Consider the following 11381-nt stretch of genomic DNA (forward strand, 5'->3'; position numbering starts at 1 on the left):
GCCACCCAGGCGCCCCAGGATTTCAATTTGTAAATAAAAGAGACTTGAGTATGTGTAAACACCAATGGAACAATCCAAAGAGATGTCACAATGTATATGGGAAAAAAAAGAATAAGGGGATAATCAATAATGCAATTTTCCAGAGAAGAGTGAAGATGATAAGATTGAAAACATACAAGGAGATACTGCCCTTGGATGGTCAAAATAGCTGTACATCCTCTCTAACCAAGGAGAAACACTGTTAGCTTACTTTGGTATACATGGTGAGTTCAAATACTTGGTGGCAAGGGAAGCAGGTGTGTGTGTGTGTGTGTGCCTGTATATATATTTATATATAAATAATATAATATAATATATATAAATTATATATATAAATCTTGTATGATCTCTGTAAAGTAAATGATGACATCATCTGCTTAATTTTGTGAAAGAGAAAGGAGAGTTAAGATTTGAGGTTTCTGGTACCTGGGTGGCTCAGTTGGTTAAGTGTTTGCCTTCAGCTCATGATCCCAGAGTCCTGGGATGGAGTCCCACATCAGGCTCCCTGCTCAGCGGGGAGTCTGCTTCTCCTTCTACCCTTCCCCCCTTGCTTGTGATCCCTCTCACTTACTCGCTCAAATAAGCAAATAAAATATTTAAAAAAAAAAAAGATTTGAGGTTGAGGTCAAAGTAATAGAAGAAGTTGACCAGACAAATGTAGGAGAATAGACTGTCAGTGTTAACTGTATATTAAGGTTGGTTACCATGGATTTATGGGTATCCAATCTGCTTTCCTTGTCTGACTCACCTTTATTTCATTTTGCCTTTTACCACATACAGTTTAGCTGGAACCAACATAATAAGTAGACAACCATGGAAATAAAATTTTATATCTATTTCAAACAGTTTGAATGGTGTTCTGCTCATGCACTATATATAATAACATCTTGAAATTCCCTGGAGCCACACCTGATGTAATTGAATATGTACAAATGTAAAACAGTGATCTAATCATTTAGCATATAAAAGCCATTTGGAACAAGAATAAAGAGGACAAAAGATGCACGTGACCACAGAATCTAATGGGGCAGTAACATTTTGATATAACAACCCTTCTTGAGGTTGGGGAGGCATGAAAGAGGCAAAGAATGGGGTCTTCCTGCTTTCAGAATGCTTGTGGAGGCAAATCTACAAGGAGATGAAGCATGCTAGTATACACAGATAAAAATGTTATTATGCAAAAGGAGGGAAATGGGGATTTAATGCGACTAAATTCACTTCTAAATCCATTTTTCATGCCATTGTATGAAACCTTGGGTCCCGAAGCTAAAAGAACAGGTAAAAAAATGGTGAGATAACAAATCCTATAACATTTTGCTGCTACCTCTTCCTTTTTATATGCAAGCTATTATCCTTTCCACGAGACTGACCTTATGTAAGTGGTTATTTTTTCTTTCCAATAAAATCTGGCTTTAGTGTAACAATGGCTGCATTTTCTTTTACCTCAGCTTTCCAATGTGATTTGGTGCATACATGCGTAGTCGGGAATCTCACGTGCCCAAAGTGACGTTCAGTCTCTGTTCCAGATTCCAGAGGAGGTAACCTCTAAACCTTCATTATTTCCTGAGTGATAGGAGGATCTTTGTTATTCCTGATGGGCCCCTGGGACCTCACCTGATCATTTAGGCTATGCTACCAAGGTGGCTCGTGGCAGGCCCTTCTGGTCATGTGATATTAGCTCAATCTCCGGGGAGGGAGTAGGTACTATTGACTGAGTTCAATCACATGAATAATGATTCAATCAATCATGCCTGTGTAATGAATCCCAGTAAAAAATTCTGGCCATCGAAGTGCAGGTAAGCTGCCCTGGTTGTCAATACTGATGCCTATTGTCATACATCATGGCTAGGAGGAGGGTAATGCTACCTGTCCATGACTCTACAGACTAGGGTGGTGGGAGGGATGACTAGAAGCTCCATGTTTGGGCTTCCTAGACTTTGCCTTACGTATCTCTTCCTTTAGCTGGTTCTAATTTGTATCCTTTTCCTGTAATGCATGTGATTTTAAGTATAATAGTGAGTTTTGTGGGCTTTCTAGTGAATTATAAAACCCAAGTGGTTTTGGAACCCCCAAACTTGCACTTAGTGCCAGAAGTCTTGGGCAAAGTTGGCATTCTGGAGGAAGGTGCCCTTAACCTCATGGTTTAGCTGATTCCTAATAATGCAAATCCAAATCAAAGCTTTTGAATGCCCCTCTTAACTATTTAGATCTTGAACTCTAGAAGGCTTATCTTTTTTTTTTTTTTTTTCAATCCTAAGTGAAGGTTTATCTGTTCTTCAAATGTAGTTTTCTTCTAAAGGCCTTGTTAATCTCTCCTAACATCTCTCTTCAGCAATAATGCCACCCTGGGAGGTTTAGCAGTGAGATTAGAAGTTCTCTTTCCTAATAACATCACTTCTGAAATCAGTATATATGGGTCTCAAAATCTTAGAACTGTGTTATTAGTTAGTGACTTACCAGAAGACAGAAACTACACAGTATTGAATAGGGAAAATGTAATCTAAAGAATTATCAACTGTAATGGGATTAGATTAACAGAGAGTTCCAAAGAATACAGAGCTAGTAAATACAAGGACCAGCTAGCCCCTCTAGGACTGAGATAGGACACCTAAGGAGATCCTCCCCCTAACCCCAGGGCTGAGATCCAGGTCTTGTTGGAGAAGGCTCTGCTGCGCCTCACAGGATGATAGAGAAATTGCTGTGGTGTCTCACTGGTGGAACTTGCTGGGAGTCGGCCTTCTGAACTTGCAGGAAATTGACCATCTAGGGGCTAGGGAAAGTTCATTCACAGAAAGGGTCTTACCTGAGGCATTATAGTATAACACTGCGTTGGTGAAGGGACGCTGCAGGAAGCTGCTGCCCACTAGGTTCTCCTGCTCACTGTTCACTGCAGGAGCCGCATGCCAGGGAAGCCGTGCTTGGGGCAGGAGCTGGGTGCTGGAGAAGCAGTATGTGCTGCAGAGGCTTGCTGAACAGGCACCGCTTAATCAGGAGGAGAAATCCCTTCCTTCTGCTTCTGGCGCCCTCTACTGACAACGTTTAACATTGCGCCAGCTGGCAAAGAGAAAAGGTGTGAGCACCCATCATATTCACACAGCGGGCCATACCTTATGAATTTGAACCTGAGGAGAAATTGACAACTGGAGAAAGCTTAAAGCTATATGATAATTTATTTTACTGTCTGGAAGGATAAAAAACTTGCCTAAGTTTACATAATGAGGGGATGGGACCAGATCCCATCTTCTATTATACTGGATTAGGTATTAGAAGATGGGATCTGGCCCCATCCCCTCATTTATTTATATATATATAATAAAATAAATATATTTTATATTTATAAATTATATATGATATATATAACTTATATATTATAAATAAATATAAAATAAATAAAAATAATAAATAAATTAAAAAATATATATATGTATATTTTTTTTTTTACCAAGACATCATCCAACTGAAAATTGTTTTTTCACCCAAACGATAGTCTTCTGGAAGGATTTTTCTCTCTTTAATGTGATAGCAACAAAAACAATGGCTGTGTTTATTGGGCAGAAACTATGTACTCAAAAAAAAAAGTGAAGAAGATAATATTATCTTCATTTTACAGATGAAGAAAGGAAGGCTTAGAGAGGTTCAGTGAGGTACTTAATGTCAGACAGTAAGTGGTAGAGTAGTTTGTCTGATTCCTAGCTTTTAAATCATTATGCTAGTTGAATCAAGTACTTTATTAATTACAGTCAAGAAATGACTACCTAAGCCATCTGGGAGTGTTCCTAAGACAGGGGAAAAGGGATAATAGTGGGACAAGCGTAGAAGGGAGAGACCATTATAAAGCAAAAGCCATACCAGCATGGCTGGGCTGCTTACTTGCACATGTAGGGGTGAGAGTAAGGGGTGGATGGCTATAGACAGGTGCAGGTTGAGGAAACACTGCTTCCTGGCAGCCGGGAGGCAATGGGCAGTCAGGGTTGGTGCAGGAGCCCAGAGACCTGTCCAGACCATCAGTGCCTCCTTCCCAGTTTTCTTCATTTGTAGAGTTGTGTGGTGGTTCAGTGGAGTTGTAGAGTGTCTTCCCTCCTTTCTGCTTTCTTTCTTTAGCTGTGGACTATCAATCTGATTTTTATATTTGGAAGAGGGTAGTTACATCATTTATGTAAGGGAAGGATATGGATTTTGAACAATTAGCCTGGTTTTATAATGCCACCACAAAACTCATTCTCAGTGCAGAAGTGTCTGGAAATTTTGCCAAGTTCCTCAAGGTACATACAGTATAGGTACAACCTTTTCCATAGAACATAAACCTTTCAGCGTGGTTTCATTTGAGTCCTCGCTGGGAAATAAATTTTCGGTGAAATGAATGAAATGTCACTTGAGGTTGGGAAAGGAACACTTTAATCTTTTTGAATCAGCTGTATTTAAATCACCCTGCCCAGTCAAGGCAGGTTTCCAGTTCATTGCTAGTTGGTGGACTCAGATTGGTTGCTTCTGAACCTCAGAAGTTTTCTGTGCATATGTGTTTAGGGAAGGCAAACAGATTTTCTTGTAAATTTACAGAAAAAATGCCCAAGTATTGGTAAACATATTTATGGTAGAGAGATGAGAAAAACGAAAATACTATACAATAAAAAAAAAAAAACAAAATTTTACAAAAACTTCAGTTCTAGAATAATGCTGTGTAGAATAATAGAACAGGAAAACATCTCAGATATATTCTCATCCATCCTCTTGATTTCACATGAGGGGAACATGAAAGTTGGATTTTTGCTTTGATTAAAAACTTTGCCTTCATAACCCTTTGAATAATGCAAATATATTACCCCATAATATGCCATATGGACGAGGAGCTGAAGTTGTAATTACAAAACCCACCAAAACAAAACCATAAACTTTGAGCTAAAAAGGGCCTAAACCTCACCAAGTCTAAATTCCTAATTTCTAAATTAAGAAAGTGAACTCTGTAAAGATAGAGGGTTTTCTAAGCCAAGGCCATAAATGATTTCTCCTGTTTTTCTACTAGTAGCTCTGACATTTGCTAAGTTTAAGACTCCAGGAACCATCCTCAGTGACCTTCACTTATCTCCTTTATAAAATTGGGATAATAATTTTTTACAAGATTTTTGTTAGGATTAAATGAATTAATAGCTAGAAAAGTAGTTTTGAAATGTGGTGTACTACATAGTCATAGAGGCAAAAATGAGTATCCTGTGTGCTAATATATAAAAAACAATATGAGTATGACTGCTTTTATTATTTCAAAGGAAAACTCCTGGATAATTCTAAGCATTGAGTAGAGTTTTTATTTTTGTGCAAAAAAATTCAGTTCTATTTATTTATTTAATGATTTTATTTATTTATTTGAGAGAGAGAGCACAAGCAGGGGGAGCAGCAGGCAGAGGGGAAAGCAGGCTCCCCACTGAGCAGGAAGCCCAATACAGGACTTGATCCCAGAACTCGGGGATCATGACCTGAGCTGAAGGCAGACACTTAACCAACTGAGCCACCCAGGTGCCCCAAGAAACTCAGTTTTTAGAAATGTTGGCTTCCAAAGAAAACAGGCAGCATTTAATGAAAATCCATGGAATATTTGATATAAATTGGTAGGAATCATCCTTATGGGAGTGAGAAGTCACTGCTCCTATTTAAGCACTATATGGCCCACTATGGGTCACTTTTGAATTATCTTACCAATTATCTGTATGCTTACTACACTTCCTATGATCTTTGATCAGAAAGACAAACAGAATATGGAACTAGTTCCTTCTGATGAGGGCAGTATGAAAATCCAGTCTGGAGGAATTTGTTTCTACGGAGAGCAAGCCCAGTGGTTTCTGCCCCCTCCCCATCATTTCTACCTCTGTCCTTCCTCCTTATCCTACATGGTGTTCGTTTTTAGCACTTAGAACCATTTGACATTTATTTATGTACTTGTTTTATTGTTTGTGTCCACCCAGTAAATGTGAGCCCAGTGCAAACGTAAGTCAGAAAACCAAGAAGAGTGTCGGGAATATTACCCCCTCAGTAATCATTTCTTGAATGAAGGCTACCAGTTAGTCTGTGGGACAAATGGAGGAATTTGGAACGTCAACCACAGTGTTTACTCTCTGTGACCGCGCTCATGCCATTTGCAGGAACTGCAGCTCTCCTGCCTCTCCTTGGATCTGCTGCCACTTCACCTGTGGCCACGTAGTTCAACTGTAGTTTGGAATAGGTTTCCTGTTATGCGTTCATTTATTTAGTGTGGGTTTAATTATATTAGGAAGCCAAGTAAAACTCTTGGTTCACAGGGAATCCCAGTCCGTTGAAAACACCACGTTTTATTTACCTGAAATGATGCTAGGTAAAATGTCTACCTTCCGGAATATGGGTTTATTTTTCAAATCTAATGCAGGACCTTACCCTCTTCATAGTACAACTTGTTAAAAGCTTTTCCAATATGTTAGCTGTCTTAACTGTAGAGGACATAGGTTGTTTCTCTCAGGGATTTAACCTTTGTGACACTATTCTCACAGTGACATGAGCTTACATAAGTGCAAAAGGCCCCCTTGATCAAGAGGGCCTTACTATTCCCCTCAACTCGACTAAACTTTGGACAGGCTTCTTCCTGGTTTCCTTTCCTTGGAGTACTTGCTTTAGAAAACTTGTAATCCCCAATCCTTTCCTTTCTCCCTTGAGATATAAATATCAAAAGCCTATTGCTGGGACGCCTGGGTGGCTCAGTTGGTTAAGCAGTTGCCTTCGGCTCAGGTCATGATCCCAGCATCCTGGGATTGAGTCCCACATCAGGCTCCTTGCTCAGCGGGGAGCCTGCTTCTCCCTCTGCCTCTGCCTGCCATTCTGTCTGCCTGTGCTCGCTCTCCCCCCCCCTCTGATAAATAAATAAATCTTAAAAAAAAAAAAAAGCCTATTGCTGGGTGCCTGTATGGCACCCAGTGGGTGCCAACCTCAGTGGGTTGGGCTTCTGCCTTCCGCTCAGGTCATGATCGAAGAGTCCTAGGATTGAGCCCTGCTTCGGGCTCTCTGCTCAGCAGGGAGTCTGATTCCTCCTCTCTCTCTGCCTGCCTCTCCATCTACTTGTGATCTCTCTCTCTGTCAAATAAATAAAATATTAAAAAAATAAAAATAAAAAACCCATTGCTAGTCTCACAACCCAAGAATGTCTTTCTCCAGGACTTGAGAATCATCTCTTTGAAATGTGGTTATCAAGGAAGATAGGGTCCCCATGTCCCAGTTCTTTGAGAGGGTAGGAGTTTAACTTCACCTTGCTCTGAATTATAAAACTACCTCCCATCACGAAGGTATGAGAAAGTTTACTTTTCTTTGGGTAAGGCCCACGAGCAAACTCAGATGGCCTACTCCCCCCATGGATCTCCTAAAAACACTTCAGCTTTCCTCTCCAGCTCCTATGAGAATAGGAGGTAGCTGTCCAGATTAGCCCTGTGTTCAGAGAATGCCATTGAGGTCTACACACAGCATTCAGTTATAAGTTTTCTGTTGCTGGTAATGGTATTGGAATAAAATCAACTTCTGTCTGTTCATCTGGTCCAGTGTGATTTTTCTTTATTTTTTTTAAATTAAAGTTTAAATTTTTTCTTTAGTTTCCTTCCCTTTTTTCTACATTTATTTTCAAAATCAGAACTCAGTCAAATGCTCTATGTAGGCTCCAGTTGGGTTCTCTGATGACCTCCCTTGTTTCTTCCTCAAAATATGTAATTGTATGGTAAGGATTTTATTTCTGGAAACAACTCATTGAATTTAATTTTTTTTTTTTCTTTTGCAGCTTCCTGCCATAGCACTATGACTATGGATAAGTGTTTGGAGATATGTTTCATCATAATTACTCTCATTTACACTGACAATGAGCATTGAATAAAATTGCTAAATTTTACAGAGGGCTTTACACAGTGCTTCATATAGTGTTCATACTTACTCATCTCCTGAAGAGTATCTAAGTGTTCAATGAAATTGAAGAAGTTTTATTTGTGTGGTCTTCTTACTATAGCAATATATTTTGGGGATGGTTGTCTAATACCAGGTTTTAGTAAAAACAGATTTTTTGGAAATGTCTAATGGGGCAGGAACCTTATAGCTTGGGCTAATTCCATTTGGATATGATCACTAGAGAAACAGGAACAATATGAATCAGTATTTGGCAATTATCCTCATGAATCAGTCAAAAGACAGGAAACCACAGTCTTGGCAAGAGTCATTAGGGAGGCAAGGTTTATAGTAATACTTTTTGTGGAGTTTTGCTGAATATAAATATAAATGACATGTAAGAAAAGGGAAAAGTCAATGTCAATCTGCGACCCCCTCCAAAAAAAAAAAAAGCCCCCCCAAAACCTAAGCATTATTCACTTTCTAGTGGCATTGTGCTTCTTGATCTCAAGAATTTTGCTTATGTTTTCCTTTTGTTCTACCCCTGGGCCTAGAGTAATACTTGGTTAAAAATAGGTCCTTATTAAGTGAATGGAAGAGAGCCTCATTTTAATTTCATTTTAAATGCATAGCTGGTGAAACTAAGGCACAGGGCTTAACTGATACATTTCTCTTCTGATAATGCCAAGTGCAAAGTGTCACCAGGGAAGGAATGTACTATATGGAGGTTAGATTCTTCACCGCAGGTAGGAAACATAATGGTTCACTTCTGGGGAAAATTTTCTTATAAAAATAAACTTTTATAATAAACTCTTATAAAAATAAAACTTTTTCATTTTTATTTTTTTAATTTTTATTATTTATTTAATTCACTTTTATTTATTTGTTTATAAAATTTATCTATTTTATTTTATATGTAATAAAATATTTTTATTTTTATTTTTTATTTATTATAAAATAATAAAAATAAACTCTTGTAAAAATAAACTTTTCTTATAAAAAAAGAGTAGGCATTTATTGGACAATTTTATGTGCCAAGGGCTGTGCTAAATATTTCATACCATGTATCTCCTTTTAGCCCTCATAGTGATGCTATGCAGTAGATCTTATCATTATCCCCATTTTGGAAGAGATGCTCTGGTTATTGTCCTGTCCTAGACACTAGTTATCCATGTTTTATTTCCCCCAATTTTTTTTTTTCCTTATATAAACTCCCAGAAGCTGGACTCGGTAAGCCTAAGAAGCAATCCCCCAAGGAAGAAACTAAGGATTACACAAGGTGAGTTTTCACTCCATCAAAGATACAGAAACTGAGAACAGAGAGGTAGTTTGGTAGAGGAGAATTTGGATTAGAGTTTTGTGGCCTCTCTACCTTCCTCAGGTTTACAATCAGGATAGGATGTAAATATTCAGATGATCTTAACATGAAAACGAATTGGTTTGCTTTTCTTGCATTTCTTTGCTCTCTGAAAAAATTGAAAGTAAATGTTTCTTTTTTTTTTTTAAGATTTTATTTATTTATTTGACAGAGAGAAATCACAAGTAGAGGGAGAGGCAGGCAGAGAGAGAGAGGGAAGCAGGCTCCCTGCTGTGCAGAGAGCCCGATGCGGGACTCGATCCCAGGACCCTGAGATCGTGACCTGAGCTGAAGGCAGCGGCTTAACCCATTGAGCCACCTAGGCGCCCTGAATGTAAATGTTTCTCCTCACTGCCCAGATGGTTTGAAAATTAAGTACTCTTTTTCCTCAGAGAAAAGAGAATAATTTAGGACCTGAGTTTAATGAGCCACCAAGGTCAATTGAGAAAAATGCAAAAAAAAAGGGGGGGGGCTTAAAATTTTATTTATTTATTTGAAAGAGAGGGACTGAGTACCCCAGAGCAGGAGGAGGGGCACAAGGACAGGGAGAGAGAGAATCTCAAGAAACTCCACACAACGTGTGGAGCCCTCGGTGGGACTTGATCTCACAACCCTGAGGTCATGACCTGAGCTGAAATCAAGAATCAGATGCCCAAACTGACTGAGCCACTCAGACACCCCAGGAATGCTAGGGTTTGGTGAAAGAAGCTGAGAGGATGGGAGCGATGGAAGACAGAGATGGGTTTCTCTCAGTCCAGGGCTGAGGGGAAAGAGAGGCCGCTGTGGGGATCCAGTCCCTGACTCCCGGAAGTGCCCTGGAGAGGCTATATCACCTCTGAAGAGCAGGGCTCCATGATGCTTTCTGGGAAGACAGATTTACTGTTCTTTCTCTTCCCTTAACTAGTTAGGTAAAGACTAAAAACTCCCCCCTTCCCGTGTCTCCATTGTGTTCCGTCCCATCCGGGATAGCGTTTAAGGCCAAGTGTTCACGGGAGGTGTTGTGAGAGCTGGGGCCTCCAGGCAGGAATGGTTGCAGGCCTCTGGTTAGGAGACCGCCACCCCAAGGGGTCCTGAGGCAAGCTTCACTTCTGGATGTTCCTTCTGATGACCGGTATTGGTGGGACTAAGTTTTGTTCTGTTAAAGTAGTACTGTTTAGTCCAGTACACTTAGGAAGGATCCCGGCCACGAGATACCTACGTTCTGAGTTTACACTAACTGCATCAATCTTTTATTAAGATTCTTACAACTGAATTTTTCTGCTCTTTTTGGCTTATTGCTGTAAGAATCCCTGAGCTAAAACAGGATTCTCTGTGGTCTGAAGCAACCAAGAGAACCCGATTCCAGTTCCAGTTCTGCAGCAGACCCACTGTGAGGCCCGGACAAGTGACTGCTCCCTTCTAGGCCTAGAATTCCCCTTAGTGAAAACGTCGCTGGGAGGCTGTTAGACACAGCTGCGGTCAGTTCTGATGATCCTGCGTCCCTTTACTCCCCGTATTGCCATGCTATTTGAATTTTAACCACGAGCGGCCAAGGGAGCCAACTAATCAAGATTAAAATAAGCTAGTAAAAGGTATTTAGAAATTACCCTGGGGATCAAGTCTTATTGAAAAGGGAGTAGAAACTGAATATTGAAGAAATTGTTAATTTGGTGGCCTCTGCTGCTTTCTTAGCTGAACTTTAAATGATGGAAAAGGAAGCCTGGCCTGGGGTTGGGGAGGGGGTTGTGGTGGGGGGCTGTGCCTGGGTGGCTCAGTGGGTTAAGCATCTGCCTTGGCTAAGGTCATGATCTCTGGGTCCCGGGATCTGGCCCGGTGTTGGGTTCCCTGCTCAGCAGGGAGTCTGCTTCTCCCTTCCCCTCACCCCGGCTATGCTCTCTCACTCTCAAATAGATAAGTAAAATCTTTTTTTTTCTCTTGAAACTAGATGATTCATTTATTATGGCCATGAACATTTGCTCAAAATATCAAATAAATTTTGAATTTTTGCAACATATTCATAATTAGCTTATATTTCTCAAGAAAGTTTTAGCTATTTGGCATTGTACTAGGTATATATATATATATTTTTTTTTTTAATTTAGTTTAATCTTTTTTCAGTGTTCCAAAA

The 11381-nt window shown here is 39.7% G+C and overlaps 1 long non-coding RNA gene across 1 annotated transcript in view; it reads left to right on the forward strand.

Moving 5' to 3' along the window:
• LOC101677939 overlaps window positions 1-8684 on the forward strand; it is a 36868-nt gene extending 28184 nt beyond the window's left edge. The window contains exons 5-6 of the long non-coding RNA XR_199371.3: window positions 1488-1577; window positions 7820-8684. This is a non-coding gene — a long non-coding RNA (uncharacterized LOC101677939). The remainder of the gene's footprint in view (window positions 1-1487; window positions 1578-7819) is intronic.
• The last annotated feature ends 2697 nt before the right edge of the window (window positions 8685-11381 follow it).

This window comes from Mustela putorius, unplaced genomic scaffold (assembly GCF_011764305.1).
Source record: "Mustela putorius furo isolate JIRA1106 unplaced genomic scaffold, ASM1176430v1.1 tig00003859_pilon_pilon_pilon, whole genome shotgun sequence".
NCBI classification, from domain to species: domain Eukaryota; kingdom Metazoa; phylum Chordata; class Mammalia; order Carnivora; family Mustelidae; genus Mustela; species Mustela putorius.